This window comes from Eptesicus fuscus, chromosome 5 (assembly GCF_027574615.1).
Source record: "Eptesicus fuscus isolate TK198812 chromosome 5, DD_ASM_mEF_20220401, whole genome shotgun sequence".
In the NCBI taxonomy this organism is placed as follows: domain Eukaryota; kingdom Metazoa; phylum Chordata; class Mammalia; order Chiroptera; family Vespertilionidae; genus Eptesicus; species Eptesicus fuscus.
In genome coordinates, this window is record NC_072477.1 from 87813956 (window position 1) to 87837237 (window position 23282).

General features: G+C 47.3%; 2 non-coding genes and 2 pseudogenes across 2 annotated transcripts; 2 read left to right on the forward strand and 2 right to left on the reverse strand.

Annotated features, from left to right (window-relative positions):
• Positions 1-4936: 4936 nt before the first annotated feature.
• On the reverse strand, positions 4937-5413 carry LOC103300310 (FUN14 domain-containing protein 1-like; annotated as a pseudogene).
• Positions 5414-6408: 995 nt separating this feature from the next.
• On the reverse strand, positions 6409-8943 carry LOC103300308 (pyruvate kinase PKM-like; annotated as a pseudogene).
• Positions 8944-10948: 2005 nt separating this feature from the next.
• Positions 10949-11112, forward strand: LOC129149196 (U1 spliceosomal RNA). Its single transcript, XR_008556190.1, has one exon. It is a non-coding gene; the product is annotated as a U1 spliceosomal RNA (small nuclear RNA).
• A 10033-nt stretch (positions 11113-21145) lies between these two features.
• LOC114229963 (U1 spliceosomal RNA) lies at positions 21146-21309 on the forward strand. Its single transcript, XR_008556192.1, has one exon. It is a non-coding gene; the product is annotated as a U1 spliceosomal RNA (small nuclear RNA).
• The last annotated feature ends 1973 nt before the right edge of the window (positions 21310-23282 follow it).

Consider the following 23282-nt stretch of genomic DNA (forward strand, 5'->3'; position numbering starts at 1 on the left):
ACTTCCCAGTTGTCTTTTTGGGACTCTTCTCAGTCCCAACCTTTGCTCAGCCCTCATCCACTCCATGCTGGAGCTGAGGCAGACAGCCTCTTGATTGTGACACCTTTTCTCCCGGCTCTGTACCAGCCTATACTCAAGTTCCTGCCTCCTTCCGGACAACCCTCCCATCTTCAAAATCCCATTCAGATCACTATCCCCTCTTATTTGGATCCTTGCCCTCTCCTCCAAGCACTATGTCGGATTTCCAATTGCCTGGCTAGGTATCTCCGTCTGCTGCACCCCTGCCAATTCGAAGTCGATATAGCTCCAATCCAACTCAACATGTTCCATCCCATTCCTATACTTTAGCCTTTTTTTATTATTATTTGATTGATTTTAGGGAGAGAGCAAGGAGGGAGAGAGAGAGAAACATCTATTTGTTGCTCCACTTATTCATTCATTGGTTGATTTCTTGTATGTGTCGTGACCGGGATCGGACCCACTACCTTTTATCCGGATGACGCTCTAACCAACTGAGCCCCCCTGGCAGGGCCAATAGCTGCTTTTGACTCTTGATTTCTGTCACTTCCTCCATCCTTACAACTGCTATAGACTGAAAGTCCTTAGACTCTTGGTTGACTTCTTTCTCTGTCCCTGGATGAGTCCTCATTTCCCAAGTCTGTAGATCTCTTAGCAACGTCTGTCATCCACATCTGATCTCCCTACCCCTCAGCTTGACTATTGATATAGGCTCCTATGACAGCCTTGTTTTGCTTTTGTTCCCTCTGCAATCCATGCTACTCTCTACTGGCAGAGGGATCCTCTTCCAGCACATCTTTGCTTTGGATGATTTCCTTTCTAAAAAGTCCTGATAGTTCATCTTTACCTCCTGATCTGTTCACCTTATTCTGAAGTATTCTTGATGGCCCTCCATAATATGGTTCAATCCATCATGCCAAACTGATTTCCCTACACATATCCAGGACAATTTGCTTACTCAAGAATGAGTTATGGCCCTACCTGGTTTGGCTCAGTGGATAGAGCGTCAGCCTGCGGACTGAAAGGTCCCGGGTTCGATTCAGGTCAAGGGCACGTGCCTTGGTTGTGGGCGCATCCCCAGTGGGGGGCGTGCGGGAGGCGGCTGATTGATGTTTCTCTCTCATCGATGTTTCTGGCTCTCTATCTCTCTCCCTTCCTCTCTGTAAAAAATCAATAAAATATATTTTAAAAAATGAGTCAATAAACCAATATTTATAAAAAAAAAAAAAAAAGAATGAGTTATGGCCCTACCTGGTTTGGCTCAGTGGATAGAGCATCAGCCTGTGGACTGAAGGGTCCCAGGTTGGATTCCGATCAAGGGCACATGCCTGGGTTGTGGGCTTGATCCCAAGTAGGGGGTGTGCAGGAGGCAGCCAATTAATGATTATCTCTCATTATTGATATTTCTATCTCTCTTTCCCTCTCCCTTCCTCTCTAAAAAAAATAAAGATATTTAATTTAAAAAAAAAAAAGAATATGAGTTTAAGGCCCAACCGGTGTGGCTCAGAGGTTGATTCCCAGTCAGGACACATGTCTGTGTGGTGGACTCAATTTCCAGTGTGGGGCATGCAAAAGGAAGCTGATCAATGATTCTCATCATTGATGTTTCTATCTCTCTCTCCCTCTCCCTTTCTCTCTGAAATCAACAAAAATATATTTTGGGGGAAAAGCAGTTAGTTACCTACAAGGGAGCATCCATATGAATGCAGCTGATTTCTCAACAGAAACTTTGCAATCCAGAAGGAAGTGGCAAGAAAGATTCAGAGTGATGAATAGCACGGACCTACAGTCAAGATTACTCCATCCAGAAAAGCTATCATTTAGAATTGAATGTCAAATAAAGAGCCTCACAGACACGAAAAAGCTAAAGGAGCTCATCACCACCAAACCAGTATTACATGAAATGTTGAAGGGCATTCTTTTTTTTTAACATGTATATTTTATTTTTTTTACAGAGAGGAAGGGAGAGGGATAGAGAGTTAGAAACATCGATGAGAGAGAAACATCCATCAGCTGCCTCCTGTACACCCCCCACCAGGGATGTGCCTGCAACCAAGGTACATGCCCCTGACCAGAACCAAACCTGGGACCCTACAGTCTGCAGGCCTACGCTCTATCCACTGAGCCAAACCAGTTAGGGCTTGAAGGGCTTTCTTTTTTTTTTTTTTTTTTTTTTTTTTTTTTTTTTTTTTTTTTTTTTTTCACTTGGCAAATCAGTTTATTAATATCAAGTTTAAGGTTGTGCATAAAACTGCAATAACAATTTAAATGAAGTAAACAGAATAAGCTGTTTATTAAAACACTGTGTAGTAAACTTTTTTTGATCCGATGCTAAAGTGGTTGAAGGGCTTTCTTGAAGAAGAAAGAGGAGGAGGAGGAGGAGGAGGAGGAGGGCAACAACAACAATAAAATAGCAATAAATACATATCGATCAACATTTGAAATCAATAAACAAACAAGGAATCTAATGAACAAAATAAACCAATGAATAAACTAGAACCAGAGGCTTGGAAACATGGTACAGACAGATGAATCTCAGAGGGAAGGGGGAAGAGTCATTGGGAAGAGAGTAACCAAAGAATTTATATGCATATATGCATAAGCTATGGTCACAGACAATAAGGTGGAAGGGGCCTGGGGCAGAACAGGAGCTGGGTGGAGGTTGGCAATGGAGGGGATGGGGGTGGGGGGGAGAGAAGGACAGCTGTAAGACTCTCAACAATAAAGATTTCTTTTAAAAAGTACGTGACACCAAAAAAGGCTAAAGTTTTTGTTTTCTTTCTGTATTAATTGGTATTAACTTATTAGTCAATATTTTTTGGTTATAGCTATTTATTTTTAAAGCAAAATCATTTCTGAGTTTTATTTAGCATTGTATCTGAGGCATTAATGAGAGTAAAGAAAGAACATGAAGATCAATCTCACATTCAATTTTAAGGAGTCTTGAGATAATGAAAGCACCCAATCTCCAAAGTATCAAATGCCTTATTTTTACAAAATATCTGCAGTCTTTCCAATCTGAAGACTCCAACACTGTTCTGACATTTTTTCCCTATTCCAACCTAGAAGTCTATGGACAAAAAAAAAACAACACAGGAAGCTTTTCTGGGCAAAGGAGCCTCAGAGCGAGTGTGATGTCGGCCCTGAGAATCAAGTCATATGGCCTAGTGTTCAACCAACACAATGCTACCAAAAGTTTGAAAGCCTTAGCACTTATATCTCTAGATGAAGGAGACAATTCTCTTTGAGCTACATTTCATAATTATATAGAACCACAGTTCTTCAGACAGTAAATTCATACTCTTTTACTAAGTATTTTAAGGTAATTTTTATCATTTTGTGAAGAGGCCAAATTAATAATTAGGACTTTTAGAGCTCAAAGTTAATATAATAAATCAGTGAACCAACTATATGTACCCTCAAAATAATTAGTTCTGCTCAGGCTACCAAGATAAATCCTATATAATAAAAGCCTAATATGCAAATTGACTGTCATTCCAACACACAACATGGCTGCCCCCATGTGGTCAAAGATGGCCACTCCCTTGTGGATACAAGATGGCCGCCAAAAGATGGCCTGCAGGGGAGGGCAGTTAGGGGTGACCAGGCCTGCAGGGGAGGGTAGTTGGGGGTGACCAGGCCTGCAGGGGAGGGCAGTTGGGGGCAACCAGACCTGCAGGGGAGGACAGTTAGGGGTGACCAGGCCTGCAGGGGAGGGCAGTTGGGGGCAATCAGACCTGCAGGGGAGGGCAGTTAGGGGTGACCAGGCTGGCAGGGGAGGGCAGTTAGGGGTGACCCAGCTGGCAAGGGAGGGAAGTTAGGGGTGACCAGGCCAGCAGGGAAGGGTAGTTGGGGGCAACCAGGCCTGCAGGGAAGGACAGTTAAGGGCAACCAGGCCTGCAGGGGAGGGCAGTGAGGGGCAACCAGACCTGCAGGGGAGGACAGTTAGGGGTGACCAGGCCGGCAGGGGAGGGCAGTTAGGGGTGACCATGCCTGCAAGGGAGGGCAGTTGGGGGCAACCAGACCTGCAGGGAAGGACAGTTAGGGGTGACCGGACTGGCAGGGGAGGGGAGTGGTTAAGGGGTTGATCAGGCTGGCAGGCAGAAGTGGTTGGGGGCAATCAGGCAGGCAGACAGGCGAGCAGTTGGGAGCCAACAGTCCTGGATTGTGAGAGGGATCCCAGATTGGAGAGGGTGCAGGCTGGGCTGAGGGACACCCCCCATGCATGAATTCCATGCACCAGGCCTCTAGCAAATTAATAAAAAAATTAGAAGCTTATATACAAGAAGATATTTTACAACTACAGACACCAAAAAAAAAAGAAAGAAAGCTTTAAACATGTGATATTTCCTTAGAAGAGCCTTCCTTAAAATTGTTTATTATAGTTATTGTATAAGCAAAGTAAGAATGGCAGGGGGAAAAAACAATTCTAGAGAGTTAGAAACATCGATGAGAGAGAAACATCGATCAGCTGCCTCCTGCACACTCCCTACTGGGTATGTGCCCACAACCAAGGTACATGCCCTTGACCAGAATCAAACCTGGAACCCTTGAGTCCACAGGCCGACGCTCTATCCACTGAGCCAAACCAGTTAGGGCTGCAAACACATATTTTTAAAAAGTCTTCCCAAATGTTGCAGCTATAATATAAATTTTTATTTATTGGCACTATACTATAAAGCACAATGAAGAACATCTAATTTAAATAAATGACAGCCCTGTTTTGATCAAGAATACTATTGTATGCATACCATATAGGTTGTTTTACAGCATATACTAGATTGCCAAACTTCAAACGGCAATATGCTAACTTTTGGATTTTAAATTGTCCAGCTAGTTGTTTCTTGTCACCCTAGAGAGTAGGGTGGCATGTAATATTGAGAGACTGACTTGTCACCCCCACTTCTTTTCTCACAGTTGACTCGCTGTGGTAGAACACTCATATCCTTAAGATGTAAGGCCTAGCAAAAAGCCTCCCACAAAGCCACTGGATATCCCAATGTGGTTCTGTTTGACAAATTCTGAGGCCTCTTAGTGATGTTGCTGATTTCAGGTGCTGCCTTAGTTGCTTGTTTCTTAATCTGTCTTTTTGCTTGGTTTACACCTTTTCCAACTTTTTTCCATTCAGTTTGCACATAGCCACTGTAACTAGCAATCTGAAGGAGAAGAAAGCCACCACTTACTGCAGTTGCTGCTAGTTTCCAACTTTCTGAAACAGAAATCCTGGACACCAGCCAGTCACTCCACCCATTACAATCTGGGTAGCTACTGAGTATTTTTCTACCATAGGTCCTGAACTGTGGCCAAAAACATGATTCCACCAGTGGTGTCTTCTTGCATACTCACTTAAATCCAACACTTCATAAGAGTCATCATCACTTTCATATTCTTGGGGAGGGGATTACGAGGCTCCAGCAGCCAGTCTGTTTTTACTTTCTTAACATCTTTTTGTTGTTGTTGTCAGGTCACAATTGAATCCAGAACAGGCATAGAGGGTCGACGTAAGAACATCCAAACCTGTAGAGATGTTTTCTAACAGTCTATTTGATTCAAAACTAATGACATATGCATGATGAGGGACAAAAATCTCAAATGCTTCTGGTTTCAGTTATTTAGGTAGTTATGAATTCTCCTCTTTATAGTATCATCAACCATCATTTCTCCATTTTATCCATGAAGGGTATAAGGAGTATCAAATTCCTCATTAAAATTAAGATCTATGTTGTCTGATTTCCTTTTTTTTCTTCTTCAGCTGCTGTTTATTATAGGTAGGCTGACATACAGGTAGGCTCTATAGCAACAGGCCTAGAGGCGGCTACAGTAGTGGGGATAATGAAGGTGGAGGATGGAGTTTGTCTGCAGTGACAGCTGAGTGGAGTGCAAGAACAGAGGCACATAGTGCATGAGATGGGAGTAGGGGAGATTGAGGGGATTGGAGAAGCCAGTGAAGGCCAGGGCCAGACAGAGTCTGCTGAAACTGGAACCACTGCTCTCTCTAGCCGGCTATCTTCTGACCCAGGCCAGTCTTGGGAGTTCTCTGAGTGTCCATTTCTACAGGAACTGTAGCGCCATTGGGTCTTGATCCGGCATGTAGAAGGGTTCAGCAATCTGGAGAAAGGCTGTGTGTAGATTAAGTAAGAGTCCAGAGACGAAAGATAATTTTGAAAGGCATTGGGGGTCAGAGCAGCCTAGCTAAAGAAACTAAGTTCTCCTTGTCTCAGGACCCCTTGCTTTTTATTAACACCATTTGTCCTAAGGCAAGGTGGAGATATACACTTCAAAGGGTAGGGTTTCATACAGAAGCATTGTCAGATTGGGGAATTGCCTTTGGCTGTTCAGGTGTTTGGCCAACAGGAGGCAATAACATGTAGATTAAGATGCCCTGGAAAAAAAAAAAAAAAAAGATGCCCTGAGCTGTCTGGCAGCAAACAATCAATTTAATGCATCCTTTACAGGTTTGGGGAAATGCCTTTAGCCATTCCCAACAGGTGACAACATATGTGACTCAGTCCTTGTTGAGTTCCCAAGTTCCATCAACCTTTTGATGAAACTCTTGCAATTATGACATGCTGGAATTGGCTTCCAGCAGAACTGAATGGAGTGCACAGAGGAGAAGCAGGAGCTATTGCCCACTATGTTCAGCTTCGGAGCCTCCAGTCCTGCACCCCTGCCTGCCTTGCTTGGGTATGGCTGTAAGATGGGCAGCCTGGCTCTGGATTATACCTCAGCTGAGCAGGGTCTTAAAAATAGCCATGCTTGCCCTCACTGGTTTGGTTCAGTGGATAGTGTCAGCCTGCAGACTGAAGGGTCCCTGATTTGATTCCAGTCAAGGGCACATGCCTGGGCTGTGGGCTCCATCCCCAGTGTGGGGCATGCAGGAGGCAGCCAATCAATGATTCTCTCTCGTTATTGATGTTTCTATCTCTCTCTCCCTCTCCCTTCCTCTCTGAAATCAATAAAAATTTAAAAAACATTTTTAAAAAATAGCCATGCTTCACAGAGGCCTTAATCTTCTTCCCTGAAGCCCCAGCCCATCAGTGCCACACTACAGCTCCAAGTGAGCACTGCAGGCATCGCTGGCCTAAGGGATGGGTTGGGGGACGGGAGGGGACAGGGGCTGGAAGAGGGGCTCTGGGGCCCGCCACAACACAGGCACTACATGGTGTTAGTAAAGCCAGAGCCAGGACGCCACCCGGTCAGCACGATGACCACATCTCCCTTCTTGAAGAAGCCTCGGGCCTTGCCAACATGCATGGCCAAGTTCACCCGGAGGTCCAGGTCCTCAGCCCAGGCCGCCTGCACTGGGTCCTTACACACCACAGGGAAGATGCCTCGGTATAGGTGGCCTGGCGAGCTGTCTGCTGATTAGGGATCACAGCAATGATGGGAGCACGGGGGGCGGTACCTGGCCACCTGGTGAGCAGACCTGCCAGACTTGGTGAGGACGATTATGGCCCCGCTGCAGCCCTTGAAGGAGGCCTCTACGGCGGGCGTGGCGGTGGCTCCTGGGGGGTCGCTGGTAAGGGCGCCAGGCGGCGAAGTTCCTCAAATAATTGCAAGCGGTAGATGGCGGCCTCTGCCTCCCGGGCAATCAGGTGCTGCATGCGCACAGCCTCCAGGGGCAGTCAGTCCCCTGTGGCCGTCTCTCCAGACAGCATGGTGCAGTCAGCTCCATCCAGGACTGCGCTGCCCACATCACTGTCCTCAGGCCTGGTGGGGGCGGGGCTTCTTGATCATGCGCTCCAGCACCTGCGTGGCACAGATGCCAGGCTTCCCAGCTCAGCTGCACCGCCCGATCACCATCTTTGGAGCACGGAAGGCCTTCTCTGTAGGAATCTCAATGCCTAGATCAGCACGAGCCACCATGATCCCATCACTGGCTCCCAGGATCTCCTCAAACCTCCGAACTCCTTCGAGATTTCCCATTTTGCTGATTATCTGGCTGTTCTTTCCTTTTCCCCCCAGGACACTCCTGACTTCATGGGCATCAGATGCCTTGCGTGTGAAAGACTCGAACACCATATCTACCTTCTGCTCTACCGCAAACCTCAGATCCTGGATGTCCTTTTCTGACAGGCGGGCAGGTCCACAGCAGCCCCAGGGAGGTTCACACCCTTCTCGCTGCCCAAAGTACCACCAATCTCCACCTCTGTTACCAGGAAGTCAGCACCTTTCTCCTTCACCTGCAGAGAAATAAGTCCATCCTCCACGTAGATCTTGCTGCCCGCTCCCACCACCTTGCAAATATCCCGGTAGTCCAGCCACAGGGTGTTTTCGTCACACTTTTCCATGCAGGCGGCATGCAGCGTGATCCTGAGAGCGGGCCCTTGCTTCAGCTGCACCTCCGCGGCGCCGCTGCCCTCGGTGAGCCCAGTTCGGATCGCAGGTCCTCCAGGGTCCAGGGCCTCAGCTTCCACCGGCCGTGCGCACCATCTTGACGGTCTCTGCACGGTACTCGTGAGTTCCATGAGAACAGTTCACAGGAGCCACCTCCATCCCAGGTTTAATCATCTCCTTCAACATCTCCACCGATCGGGAAGCAGGGCCGATGGCACAGGTGGTGCCCGTGTGCCAGGCCGTGAGGGGCGGCGAATGACTGTCCGGGCGGCACAGGTGCTCCGGGAGCGTGTCAGCCAGGGCCGCGTGCAGCTGCTGCGTCTGATGGGGGCGGTCCCCACGTCCTGTGGGGCCTCCACGCGGCTTCTGAGGCCCCCTGGCGTGTGGTCCGGCTCGAGCTGCAGGTGGGAGGTTCGGAGGCTCCGGAGGCGTCGCTGTCTGGTAATATACTGTCAAAAAATGGACAGTAACCCAATTGACTTAACCTGAAGTGGTTCAGTGTGTGCGTCCTCTTAATTTCAGACTTTCAGGTAGTTGTAAGGAAAGTACAAAGAATTCCTGGATACCTTTCACCCAGATTCCCCACATGTACACATTATCACATTTGTGTAGTCCTTCCTCTTTACACACACACACACACACACACGCACACACACTCACACCTATACATCTCATTTTATCTTTATCCATTTGAGCAAGTTGCAGATATGATGCCTCTTGACTCTTAAACACTTCAGTGTGAATTTCCTAAAACCAAATAATTCTCTTAAAATCCTCATTACAATAAGAAAGATCAGCCCTAGCCGGTTTGGCTCACTGGATGGAGCGTCGGCCTGCGGACTGAAGGGTCCCAGGTTCATTTCCAGTCAAGGGCATGTACCTTGGTTGCGGGCACATACCCGGTAGGGAGTGTGCAGGAGGCAGCTGATTGATGTTTCTCTCTCATCGATGTTTCTGACTCTCTGTCCCTCTCCCTTCCTCTCTGTAAAAAAATCAATAAAATATATTTTAAAAAAAGAAAAATCAGAAAGTTAACTTTGATACTATGCTTATCTAGTCCACAGACCTTTATTCACATGCCACCGGTTGTCCCAGGAATGTCCTTAACTTCAAAAGGAAATTCAAAATAACGTGTTGCACTCAGGGCATGTTTCTTTAGACTTCTTTAATCTGGAAACGTTCCTGGTCTTTGTATCACATAGCATTGGACACTGTTGAAAGCACAGGCCTACCGAATGCCCCTTAATTTGGGTTTGTCTAATGATTGGGTTTAGGTTGTGCACTTTTGGCAGAAATACCAAGCGTCCGGTCACTCTCACATCGCTGTTTCTCTCTCGCTCTTCCTTTCTCTGTTTCTGTCCCTCTCCCCCTACCAACCTCCCTTCCCCTCTCTCTCTGAAAAGCAATGGAAGAAATATTCCGGGGTGAGGATTAACAACAACAACTACTACTGCTACAAACAGGATCTGCCATGGGTTCTTCCCCTCTTCTCGCAGCCGGACCCGCCCCGCGCCCTGTCACCTCCAGCCCTGCCTCCTGCCTGGCTCTGCTCCGGGCCCGACCCCTCAGGGAGCACGTGGTCCGAGCACTCTGCTCACCGCCGGGGAGGAAGCGCTTCAGCCCCCGGGTCTCAGGAAGGACCCTCCGGTCCGGAGGGAGGAGCCCCGCAGGCCGGAGCGGACATTGCTGTTCATTTCATTCCAGAGACGTGCCTCCCCCGCCCCGGCCCACGCGTGCGCACCGCGAAGGGACGCCTTGGCCGGATATCCTGTCCCAGGGTTCCCGTCACGGGGCACGACGGGGTCACCATCTAACCTGAGAGACGAGAGAGGAGTAAAACAGTTTCCTGCTGCCCCAGCCGGTTTTCTCAGTGTGTCCTGCGGGCCAAGGGGTCCGAGTCCAATTCCCTTCAAGGGCCGGTGCCCGGGTTGCAGGCTCCTCCCTGCCCTGCCGGGTCAGGGCTCCTGCAGGAGGCATCCAGTGGATGTGTTTCTCTATATGTCTCTCTGTCTCTCCCTCTCTCTCCCACTCTCCCTAAAAACCAGTGGGAAAATACCCTCGGGTGAGGATTAACAACAACAACAACCGGACAATTTCTTGCTAAATTGGTGACGAAACTCTGATCTCAGTCTCTAAGTTTAACGGACACTGTGCTGCGTGTCGCTTTCGTTGACAGGAAGGCGAGAGCACGCCCGGGCCCTGACCCACACCCTCGGTGGGGCCGTAACACCTGCCGGGCGCCGGGGGCGGCGAGAGCCGGTCCTCCCTCCCGGGTCGGGGACTCGTCCCCTCGCGGCCACCTGCGCGCCACAGGCCCGGATCAGAACCCAGAGACAGAACGCCGGGGACGTCAGGCCGAGGGCGTGGCGTATGCAGATGAGCAGGAGCGCAGAGGCTGCCGGTCCCACTCCGCCTGCGCCTCCACGTCCCCGCATCCCGAGATCCAGTCGCCCCCGGGGTTGTGGTCGCGACGGGCGAGAATGGCGCTCGGGTGGGTGGGGCGGCGGGGGTGCCGGGGCGTGCGGAGTAGAGTGAGCGTGTGTGAAGAGGGAGGCGTGCGTGGGGGTGAGGGTGCCGTTGGGCGGAGCAACTCATACTTACCTGGCAGGGGAGATACCATGATCACGAAGGTGGTTTTCCCAGGGCGAGGCTTATCCATTGCACTCCGGATGTGCTGACCCCTGCGATTTCCCCAAATGTGGGAAACTCGACTGCATAATTTGTGGTAGTGGGGGACTGCGTTCGCGCTCTCCCCTGGTCTGTGTGTGCTCTAAAGATAGACATGGCTGGATTTTCTGCACGTGCTTGTTACTATTAGTGGGATTTTGTTTCTTTTCTATCAAAATTTGTGGTTTTGAAACAGGTTTCCAAACTAGGAATCAAATATGGTAGAAATCATCACAGATAGAAATTGCAGTTTTAACTTTAACCCTGCTGTTTGGATTCTGTGCCTATTTGCTTGCTAAAACAATAGGAAAATCATTTTGATTTTCTGAACTTAAGTATGCTATCCAAATCAATTGAATACTCCATTGATGGTGATTTGAATATCCCATTGATTGTGATCTCACTGTTTATAGGACAGCACAATTATTCTAAATTGCCTCAGTGGCCCCAGATAATGTGTTTCTGTGATCCATAGACCCAAAACTATATTTAATCTTTATAGATAACTAACTTGCTCAATTTCGCTTCTGTAACTGCTTCGTGCAAACCAGGTTCCTCATTCCAAACCCAAAGATGTAATCGATACCTTTGTGATATTCTGCCAATATAAGCCAGATGTGGCGAGCTTTTCGGGGCTGCGGGATCTGGAGCACGTTGCCCCTCGTAGCCGCCGGCCTTTAATAAATGACTCCATAATTCGACTTCTTGAGGTGTCCTTTGTGAGATTCGGGGTACAATACAACAGGAGGAGCTGGATGGTTTGTGGAGCTGGGAAAGAGGAAAGGTGGTGTGAAGATTCAATTCGGCCCGGGTCTCCCGCTGATAGTGTTCGTTACCATAGACAAGATCATACTGTTTCCCTCCCTCTTTACACCTAATTTTCATGTTGCATGTCAGAAAAAGGACGGGCATGAGACAGCTCAATGTAAGATTCAAACTAGAATTGCACTCCTTGGTTCTAAGGCCTCGAGTAGCTAGCTCCCTGTTCCCAGGGCACTTTTTCTTTTAAACCCTTGTCGCGTCTCCCATTTTACTCTATTTTCTGCAGAGTGCCCCACTTAAAACAGGTCAGTTTGAGCCCAATTTCTATAGTTTAACTACAAAACATCAAGGATATTGAATAAGCTTTTCCAAATCAGGTATCACCAGTGTGAACCTCAGTGGTCTACAGGCCTGATCCACTTACTTTGTTAATCCTCACCGCTTTCCAGAGAGCGTGGGAGCGTGGAGGGAGTGGGTGGGGGAGAGACAGAGAGAAAGAGAGAGAGAGAGAGAGAGAGAGAGAGAGAGAGAGAGCGCTTGCCTCTGGCGCGATTCCCACAGGGGCGGGGAAGGAACCTGCAATCAAGGGAGCGCCCTGACCTGGACAATTGAACCCGGGCCCTTCCACGCTCCACCACTGAGCCACCTGGGCCAGGCCTGACCTACTCTCTTTTGCAGCCTCTTCTGCTACCCTCCTCTCTCCTGGAAGAAGCCCCTCACCGCACATTCTCCCGGTTCCCTCCCAACTGTAGTCTATGCTTAATTTTTGTTGTTGTTGCAAAAGATTTATGTGATCTGAAGAGAAACCAGAGTATATATGCTTAATTTTTAAAGAAACTCCTGGATGGAATTGGAGAACATTATGCTAAGTGAAATAAGCCAGTCAATGAAAGAAAAATACCACATGATCCCACTCATTTAGGGATAGTAAAGATCATTATAAAGTGATGAACAAAAAGATAGATACAGAGACAGTAAAGCATCAAACAGACTTTCAAATTACAGGGGGAAAGTTAGGGAGAGGTGGGGGAGTTATGAAATCAAACGAAGGACTTGTATGCATGCATATAAGCATAAACAATGGACGCAAATCTCTGGGGGGGGGAGGGCATGTGTGGGTGGGGGGTGGGGGGGTAATGGTAAGATATGTACACATATAATACCTCAAAAAAAATATTAAAAAAAAAAAAAGAAACTGTTACACTTTTCCAAAGTATTGCATCATATTTCCACTAACAGTGCGTGAAAGTTCCAGTTGCTATAATTTTTAAAAATAGTTTATTGCTATTTAGAGACAGAGGAAGGGAGAAGAGAGAAAATCAATGTGAGAGCCCAACACTGATCAGCTGCCGCCTGCATGCCCCACACCGGGAATCGGAATCGAACCAGCAGCCCTTCATTGTACGGGATGACCCCCAACGAACTGACCCACACGGCCAGGGCCAGGTGCTATAATTTTTGTCAGAATTTTTCCATTTTAGCCATTCTAATTAAGGAGTATGGTGATATGCAATTGTAGTGTGTGTGTGTGTGTGTTTTAATTCTTACAATTAAGTTTCAATTCTTTCTTGTGTTTACTAAAAGAGCTTAGATTTACTTTTATTTTATTTTTTTAAATATATTTTATTGATTTTTCACAGAGAGGAAGGGAGAGGGATAGAGAGCTAGAAACATTGATGAGAGAGAGACATCGACCAGCTGCCTCCTGCACACCCCCCCACCAGTGATGTGCCCACAACCAATGTACATGCCTTGACCGGAATCGAACCCGGGACCCTTCAGTCCACAGACCGACGCTCTATCCACTGAGCCATGTTTCGGCTAGATTTACTTTTAAAGCCATGTTTCATTCTAAAAAGTTTTCTATTAACAACTACATCCTATATAATAAAAGGCTAATATGCAAATTTTCCCTATGGGTGAGAGTTCGACCCACTGAGAGTTAGACGTGTGCTGACCACCAGGGGGCGGCATGGAACATGGCGGGCGTCAGTGACGTGGTGCTGGCAGTGGGTGGCAGTGGAGGCGCTGCCGGCCCCCATGGGCCCTGAGGAGAGCAGGAAAGCGGCAGGATGGTGGAGCAGGTGAGTGGGCGGTGCCAGGCCAAGGCTGGTGCAAAGGGAGGCCCAGGCTGGCATTAATTTTGTACACTGGGCCTCTAGTATTATAATAAAACTAGAGGCCCAGTGCACAAATCCATGCACGGGGGTGGTGTCCCTCAGCCTGGCCTGCACCCTCGCCAATCTGGGACCCCCTCAGGGGATCTCCGACTGCCAGGACCGCTGGCTCCTAACCGCTCGCCTGCCTACCTGCCTGATCGCCCCTAACCGCCTCTGCCTGCTCGCCTGATCGCCCCTAACTGCCCTCCCCTGCCGACCTGATTGCCCCTAACTGCCTCTGCCTCGGCCCCTGCCACCGTGGCTTTGTCCAGAAGATGTCCAGTCTAATTAGCATATTACCCTTTTATTAGTATAAACTAGAGGCCTGGTGCACAAAATTTGTGCACACGGGGGGCCGGGTTCCCTCCGCCTGGCATGTGCCCTCTCACAGTCTGGGAGCCCTTGGGGGGATGTCTGACTGATGGCTTAGGCCCGCTCCTCGAGGGGAGCGGGCCTAAGACATCAATCAGACATCCTTAGCACTGCCACGGAGGTGGGAGAGGCTCCCGTCACCGCCACTGCACTTGCCAGCCATGAGACTGGCTTCTGGCTAAGTGGTGCTCTCCCTGTGAGAGAACACTGACCACCAGGGGGAGGCTCCTGACCACCAGAGCACTGACCACCAGGGGGAAGCTCCTGCATTGAGTGTCTGCCCGCTGGTGGTCAATGTGCGTCATAGTGGCCAGTCAGGCCGAAACCTGCTCTCCAACATCCCCTGAAGTGTCCCGGATTGTGAGAGGACACAGGCCAGGCTGAGGGACCCCACTGGTGCATAATCGGGGCTGGGGAAGGATGCAGGAGGTTGGCTAGCCAGGGAGGGACCCCAGGAGGGCTCCAGGGTGTGTCCAGCCCATCTCACTCAGTCCCAATCAGCTGGACCCCAACAGCAAGCTAATCTACCGGTTGGAGCGTCTGCCCCCTGGTGGTCAGTGCACATCATAGCGAGCGGTTGAGAGGCCTTAGCATATCATTAGCATATTACGCTTTGATTGGTTGAATGGCTGACAGGTTGACCAGACACTTAGCATATTAAGCTTTTATTATATAGGACTAGAGGCCTGGTGCATGAAATTCGTGCACTGGGGGGGTGTACCTTAGCGCGGCCTGCACCCTCTCACAGTCTGGGAGCCCTCGGGGGATGTCTGACTGATGTCCGACTGCCGGCTTAGGTGGGGAGTGGGCCTAAGCCAGCAGTCAGACATCCTTAGTGCTGCTGTGGAGGTGGGTGAGGCTCCTGCCATCACTGCTGTGCTCGCCAGCCGTGAGCCTGGCTTCTGGCTGAGTGGCGCTTCCCCTGTGGGAGCGCATTGACTACCAGGGGCAGCTCCTGCATTGAGCGTCTGCCCCCTGGTGGTCAGTGCGTGTCATAGTGAGCGGTCCTTCCGCCATTTGGTCGATTTGCATATTAGCCTTTTATTATATAGGATAATGAATTTCAAGTCTTCAAAAGTGAACAATTCATTTTATCATGGCCCATCCAATGTAAATCATTTATAAGAGTCAATCTGATTGAAAGCTTATACTAGAGTTCATTCTCAGTATTACACATTCTGTTGTTTTTAACAAATGTGTGATGACATGTATCCACCATAAGTATCATCCAGAATAGTTTCACTGCCCTAAAAACCCTCTATGCTCCACCTTTCCTCTCTCTCTCTCTCAAATCAATAATTTGATATTGATGGTATATTTGCAAGTACCTTCAGTAAGTCCTCAGATTAAAAAAAATTTTTTATGTTGCTATGCAATGGAAGATCTAGCTTATTATTATTATTATTATTAATTTTTATTTTTTTGCTAATACTCACCCGAGGATATTTTCCATTGATTTTTTTTTTTTTTTTTTTTAGGGAGGGTGAGAGAGAGATAGAAAGACAGAGAGAAACATCGATGTGAGAGAAACACACATCGATTGTGCAAGCCCAACCAGGGCTCAGGCCAGGGAGGGGCCTGCAACTGAGATACGTGCCCTTGACTGGGCATCGAACCCGGGACCCTTTGGTCCACAGGCTGACACTCTATCCACAGAGCCAAACTGGCTAGGGCAGTCCTCAGATTTAAAAGCGTGTTTATAATTTGATAAGCATCACAGATCAAATGGAAATTTTCTGTGCAATATCTCAGTTCATAAATTAACTTTGATTTGGGAGTATCTGAGTCACTAAGTTTTCCATGCTTTTAAGATGTTTTTGTTAAATATTGCTTTGATTAGTAAGAGTTTTAGTCTTGTACCTAGACAGATTTCCAAAAGGAAACTTGAGTTGCCTTAAAATAAAACCTCTCCTTGTTTTATGGATCTCTCTTTCTCTCACCTTCAATAGCAGACTTACATAGACCAAATTAGGAATCCTTTAGCTATACAACTGTTATTTGGGGGTTTTACTTTAATTTTGCAGGTATTTTACCAGACTAAGTATATCAAATTCATAAAAAAAGTTTTAGACTATATTGTACGCGAAGTTTACAAGAGGAAAATTTTCTTTTCCCCTGACTTACATTTACTAAAAGGAGAAAAAAACAAACCAGACTTGAACACATACTTTAGCCCTGACTGGGCGGGTCAGTTGGTTAGAGTGTTGCCCTGATAAGTAAGGCTGTGGGTTCGATCCCCGGTCAGTGCACACCCAAGAATCAATCAACAAATGTGCAAATAAGTGGAACAGCACATCCATGTTTCTCTCTCTCTCGCTCTCTCTCTCTCTCTCTCTCTCTCTCTCTCTCTTAATAAATTAAAGAAACAAAGAAAAATAATCATTTAAAATCAAGAGATAAATCACCATTGACAATCTTAAGTCTAACAACTTTAAAGAGATGGCTTTTTGTTAAATAGTTAATTTAAAAAACAATCAACTATAAAGTTACCTTAGCATCTTGAGGTTCTCTTTTAAAATATATATATATGTATATATAGATATATAGATAGATATATATTGATTTTAGAGAGGAAAGGAGAAAGAGAGAGAGAGAGAGACATCAATGATGAGAGAGAATCATCGATCAGCTGCCTCCTGCAAGCCCCCTAATGGGGAACAACCTGGGCTTGTGCCCGTGACCAGAATCGAACCCAGGACCTTTCAGTCTGCAGGCCGACACTCTGTCCACTGAGCCAAACCAGCCAGATCAGCTTGTGATTCTCTTAAGTAATATTTTAGAAGGTCAGAAAGTTTGAGATCCTGGTCAGCAGACACTCGTGCTTCTATTTTCTGAAAGGGGGGAAGAAAATTGGCGTTTATTCATCACATATTCTAAACTCAGTGTTTTCTTTCTTAATTACTGTACATAATCTATAATAATGAAAGGGTAATATGCTAATTAGACCAGATGTCTTCCGGATGTCATTCCGGACATCCTTCCTGACCAAGCCGGTCCGGAGGGAAGCCAGCCCAGGTACTGGGTGCCTGTGGGCAGCCAGAGGAGGGAAGCCAGTGCCGGCAGCCAGGGGAAGGAAGGCCGACTCTTGCACGAATTTTTGTGCATCGGGCCTCTAGTGAAAGGTATGAATAACTATAGTATTCATTCCTATGTAATCTGAGTTTCCTTTCTACCAGCTGTTACTTTTCTTTGTAACTCTGACACACAAAAAAATGAGCAGGGAAAAAAAGATGAGGTCAAATGAAATTAGTGAATTTATGGAAGAACTCTATATTAGACTCAATTTCTTGGCTATAAAGAGTTCCAATATTGTCCTTCAGCATCACTTGTGTTTTCTCTCTATTCATTTCAATGGCAATTGATATGCACACGTGATTTTAAAGTAATAAAGCTGGCAGTGGTAAACTACATAATTGAAACTAATCCATGCAAGGAGGAAACCAGAAAACATAGTCAAAATATTAACAAAATGTATTTGAAGACAGCACGGCGCAATCAACAGATGTGGTTAGTTTAAACTGGGATCAAATGGGAAGTAGCCATGTCAGATTAAAGAGGTGAGAACTCGCCCTAGCCAGTTTGGCTCAGTGGGTGGAGCATCGGCCTGTGGACTAAAGGGTCCTGGGTTCAACTCCAGTCAAAAACACATGCCTGGCCGAAGCCGGTTTGGCTCAGTGGATAGAGCATCGGCCTGCAGACTCAAGGGTCCCGGGTTCGATTCCGGTCAAGGGCATGTACCTTGGTTGCGGGCACATCCCCAGTGGGGGGTGTGCAGGAGGCAGCTGGTCGATGTTTCTCTCTCATCGATGTTTCTAACTCTCTATCCCTCTCTCTTCCTCCCTGTAAAAAATCAATAAATATATTTTAAAAATCAATAAAATATATATATTTTTAAAAATCAATAAAATATATATTTTTTTAAAAACACATGCCTGGGTTGTGGGCTTGATCCCCAGTGCGGGATGTGAAGGAGGCAGCCGATCAATGATTCTCTCTCATCATTGATGTTTCTATCTCTCTCTCCCTCTCCCTTCCCTCTCTGAAATCAATAAAAAAAAATATTTTTTAAAAAAGGTGAGAACTCTCCATTCATTCAGGAGAATCAGAGTTTGATAAAGATGGATATGTCAACAAAATACAAGATGGGGACCTTGTTTGGATGCTGACTCAAAAAAATTCCGCTGTAAAAAGCCAATTTTGAGACAAGTGGAAACATCTGTCTTCTGGGTATTTGATGACATTAAGGGGCATCATTGATTATCATGTTGGTTATACTAGTATATTAAAATTATTTATCTTAAGAAACAGAGATGTAGCCCTGGCTGGGTAACTCAGTTTCTTAGAGCATCGTCCAGATATGCCAAGGCTGCGGGTTTGACCCCTGGTCAGGGCAAATGCAAGAACCAACCAATGAATGCATAAACAAGTGGAACAACAAATCCATGTTTTCCTCTTCCTCTCTCTTCCTCTCTCTAACATCAATACATTAAAAAAAAAAAAAAAAAGCTGTGGTACATTTACACAATACAATAGTACTTGGCCATAAATAAAAGAAAACCTAACCTATAAAAAACACAGAGATGTACACAAAGGGCAGAAAAGACAAAGAACTTTAAGCAATGTAGAAAATGTTAACATTTGGGATATCTGGGTGATGCACGTATATGAATTTTTGGTCTTATTCTTGCAACTTCTCTGTAAGTATGAAATTGTTGTCCAAATAAAAAGTTAAGCCCGGCCGGCATGGCTCAGTGGTTGAGTGTCAGTCACAGTTCGATTCCCCGTCAGGGCACATGTCCAGGTTGTGGGCTCAATCCCCAGCGTGGGGTCTGTAGGAGGCAGCTGATCAATGATTTTCTCTCATCATTGATGATTCTATCTCTCTCCCCCTCTCCCTTCCTTTCTGAAATCAATAAAAAATATATTTTTTTAATGTTAAAATAAAAAACCTTGCACATCCACCAGAATACCTAAAATAAAATAAAATAAAAACACAGTACCAAATATTACAAGCTTGTGCAGCAACCCACTGCTCATTCTTTCTGGTGGGAATGTAAACTGATACAATCACTTAGGGAAATGTTTAGGCAGTATCTACAAAATCTTTTCACCTGGATACCCCGGGACCCACCAATTCCCCTTCTAGCTCTGTACACCCAACAGAAATGTGCACTATGTTCAACTGAAGATGCACAAGAATGGTCTTAGCAGCACCATTTGTAACGAGCTCCAAAGAAGAAACTATCCAATGGTCTACCAACAGTAGAACAGATAAATTTAGTATATCCTTGCAATAGCATACTATACAGTGGTAAGAATGAAGGAAATATACCTACATGTAACAACACGGATGATCTTATGTACAGAATGTTGACTGAATGAAACCAGACACAAAAGAATGCATACTGCATTTATAGAAAATATGGAAATAAAACTAATCGATGCTGTTAGAAGCTAGGGCAGTGGTTAGCCTTATGGGAATTGGTAGCGAGGGAGGGCATCTGGGTTGCTGGTAACGTTCTCTTCCTTGATTTGGGTGTTCATTACATGGATGTGTTAAATTTGGAAAATTTCACCGAGATGGGGAGGGAACCAGGTGGAGGGGGACAGTGGGTTGGGAGGTAAGGGCAGACATCTGTAAAACTCTCAACGGTCAAGGTTAAACAGCCCCAGTGTTGGACAAGTGCTGTTCCACTTGTTTATGCATTCATTGGTTGGTTCTTGCCTTTGCCCTGACCAGGGATCGAACCCGCAACCTTGGCATATCTGGACGATGCTCTAAGTAACTGAGCTACTCAGTAGATAGAGCGTCGGCCTGCAGACTGAAAGGATCCAGGTTTGATTTCCGTCACCGGCACATGCCCGGGTTGCGGGCTCAATCCCATTTGGGGGCGTGCAGGAGGCAGCAGATCAATGATTCTCCCTCTTCATTGATGTTTCTATCTCTCTATCCATCTCCCTTCCTCTCTAAAATCAATAAAAATATGTTTAAAACAATGTGTGCTGGGTCTGAAGTATTGTGTGTGCCCAGCCTGCCAACAAAATTTTTGTTTTATTTATATTTACTTTTTTAAAAATCTGAATCCTGCTCTGGTTGGGTTGGCTCAGTGGCTGGAGTGTCCTGCGGGCCAAGGGGTCCGAGTCCAATTCCCTTCAAGGGCCGGTGCCCGGGTTGCAGGCTCCTCCCTGCCCTGCCGGGTCAGGGCTGGTGCAGGAGGCATCCAGGGGATGTGTTTCTCTCTATGTCTCTCTGTCTCTCCCTCTCCCCCACTCTCCCTAAAAACCAGTGGGAAAATACCCTCGGGTGAGGATTAACAACAACAACCGGACAATTTCTTGCTAAATTGGTGACGAAACTCTGATCTCAGTCTCTAAGTTTAACGGACACTGTGCTGCGTGTCGCTTTCGTTGACAGGAAGGCGAGAGCACGCCCGGGCCCTGACCCACACCCTCGTGGGGCCGTAACACCTGCCGGGCGCCGGGGGCGGCGAGACCCGGTCCTCCCTCCCGGGTCGGGGACTCGTCCCCTCGCGGCCACCTGCGCGCCACAGGCCCGGATCAGAACCCGGAGACAGGGCGCCGGGGACGTCAGGCCGAGGGCGTGGCGTATGCAGATGAGCAGGAGCGCAGAGGCTGCCGGTCCCACTCGGCCTGCGCCTCCACGTCCCCGCATCCGAGATCCAGTCGCCCCCGGGGTTGTGGTCGCGACGGGCGAGAATGGCGCTCGGGTGGGTGGGGCGGCGGGGGTGCCGGGGCGTGCGGAGTAGAGTGAGCGTGAGTGAAGAGGGAGGCGTGCGTGGGGGTGAGGGTGCCGTTGGGCGGAGCAACTCATACTTACCTGGCAGGGGAGATACCATGATCACGAAGGTGGTTTTCCCAGGGCGAGGCTTATCCATTGCACTCCGGATGTGCTGACCCCTGCGATTTCCCCAAATGTGGGAAACTCGACTGCATAATTTGTGGTAGTGGGGGACTGCGTTCGCGCTCTCCCCTGGTTCTTCGGGTTACAAAGACAGAAGTAAACTTAACTTGTCCAAGGGTTTTATACCGTTGGTTAAGTCACGTCAGAAAGAGCTTTCCTTAAGGAATTACTGTCGTGAATTTCGTTTTAGTTTCCGTTTTGTACTTCCCTTCTCTTCTGGCTTTTAAGAACCGGGCAATCCCAAAGCAAGTAATGCCTGACGGTGGGTTGGCGGGTTTCCCCCAAAGTGCAGGTTGGGAATGAGAGCTCGTGAAAGTTCTGTCCTGCAGAAGCTGCTCATTGTGTTCGTTACCTGCAGCCAAGGCTATCCTACCTATAGAGCTCTTTAAAAAAGACAGATAGAGCTAACTGTATGTATATATTGATTTCAGAGACAGAGGGAGACAGAAACACCAATGATCAGAGAGAATCATTGATCGGCGGCCTCCTGCACGCCCACCCCCACCCCTACTCCCATCCCCACCCCCAACCCCACCCTCCGCTGGGGATCAAGCCTGCAACCGGGCATGTGCCCTGACGGGGAATCGAACCGTGACCTCCTGTTCATAGGTCGATCCTCAACTATTGAGCCACGGGGGCCTGGCTCTTTATTGATATTTCACCTGTTGTCCTAATAATGTTCTTAACTTCGAAAGGAAATTCAAGACAATGTGTTGCATTCAGTGCATGTCTTTTTAGGTTTATTTAATCTGGAAAAGTTCCTGGCATTTTCTTCTCCTGCCATTGTTTACTCTCTTGGAAAATGCCCCTCATCCCGTATTCTCCTGGTTCCACCCAACAGACTCCTAGGCCACTCCCCTGTCTGGCCCGCTTCTGTTTCTCCTCAGAGCAGAAAGAACCGGTTTTCAACCATTTTCATCTCATAGCACACAAACTTACTGAAATTCTGCAGCACACCATAAAATAATTATTTGCGGATATAACAAAAAAAGTGTAATTTTGATTCATTCACACTGGGCGGTTATTATATCTGTAATAACTCTCAACAATAAAGATTTTAAGTTTTTTTTTAAAAATCAACTGTTTAAAATTTGCTTTATTTTCAAAATAAACTATTCAGCAGTTTGTTCTCAAACTTATGTACATCTATAATAAGCATACACATACATCAAAATGTGAATGTAGTGAGATTATCTTTTAATAATGTTCTCTAAAGATTCTAAATATTGAAGTGTTTTTTTTGCTTTTGTTTTGTGCCATGAGGTGTGTTTTATCTCACTCATCACACAAGTCATGTTCTACAACCACCGGGGGGGAACCGGAGAGTTGGCGGTCCGCGGGGGCGGGTCCCTCAGACCCACAGGCCGATGGCAGGGCCGGCGTGTCCGGTTCCGGTGCCGTTTGTCGCTCGCGTCCTTGCAGGTGGCTTTTTCTCCGCATCAGGACTGGGGTCCGAAGACGCCGGGAGGGGAAATCCCAGGTTCTGAGGAAATGTCACTCCGCCTCTCCTGTTCCGTGGCCTGTTCTGCACCCCGTCTCCTTCAGCTCGGCCTCACGGAAGCCGGACGTCCCCGTGCCCGGCCGGTCTGCCTTTTCCTTAAACAGCCGAGGCCTTCGCTGCAGACGGGGTTCCAGGGTCCCACTCGCGGCGTCGCAGCAAGAGACCCAATTTAATTCCTTACCCTCCTCTCCGAGCGGCAACCCGGGCCTGGTCTCTGTTATCTTTCTCAGGATCACAGAGTAATTCTTCACTTGTTGGAATCCTGTGTCGTTTCTTCCTTTTCTCTTGGTCACCTGTGCTAATTTCAAAAATGTTAAGGATATGGCTAAGTATCACGTCTGAAGTTCACACTTTTTTCTTTTAATCCTCACCTGAGGATATTTCCCCCCATTGATTTCTAGAGAGAGTGGAAGGGAGGGGAGGAGAGGAGGAGAGAGAGAAACATCAACGTGAGAGACACGTGGAGCCAAAACCGGTTTGGCTCCGTGGACAGAGCGTCGGCCTGCTGGACTGAAGGGTCCCGGGTTCGATTCCGGTCAAGGGC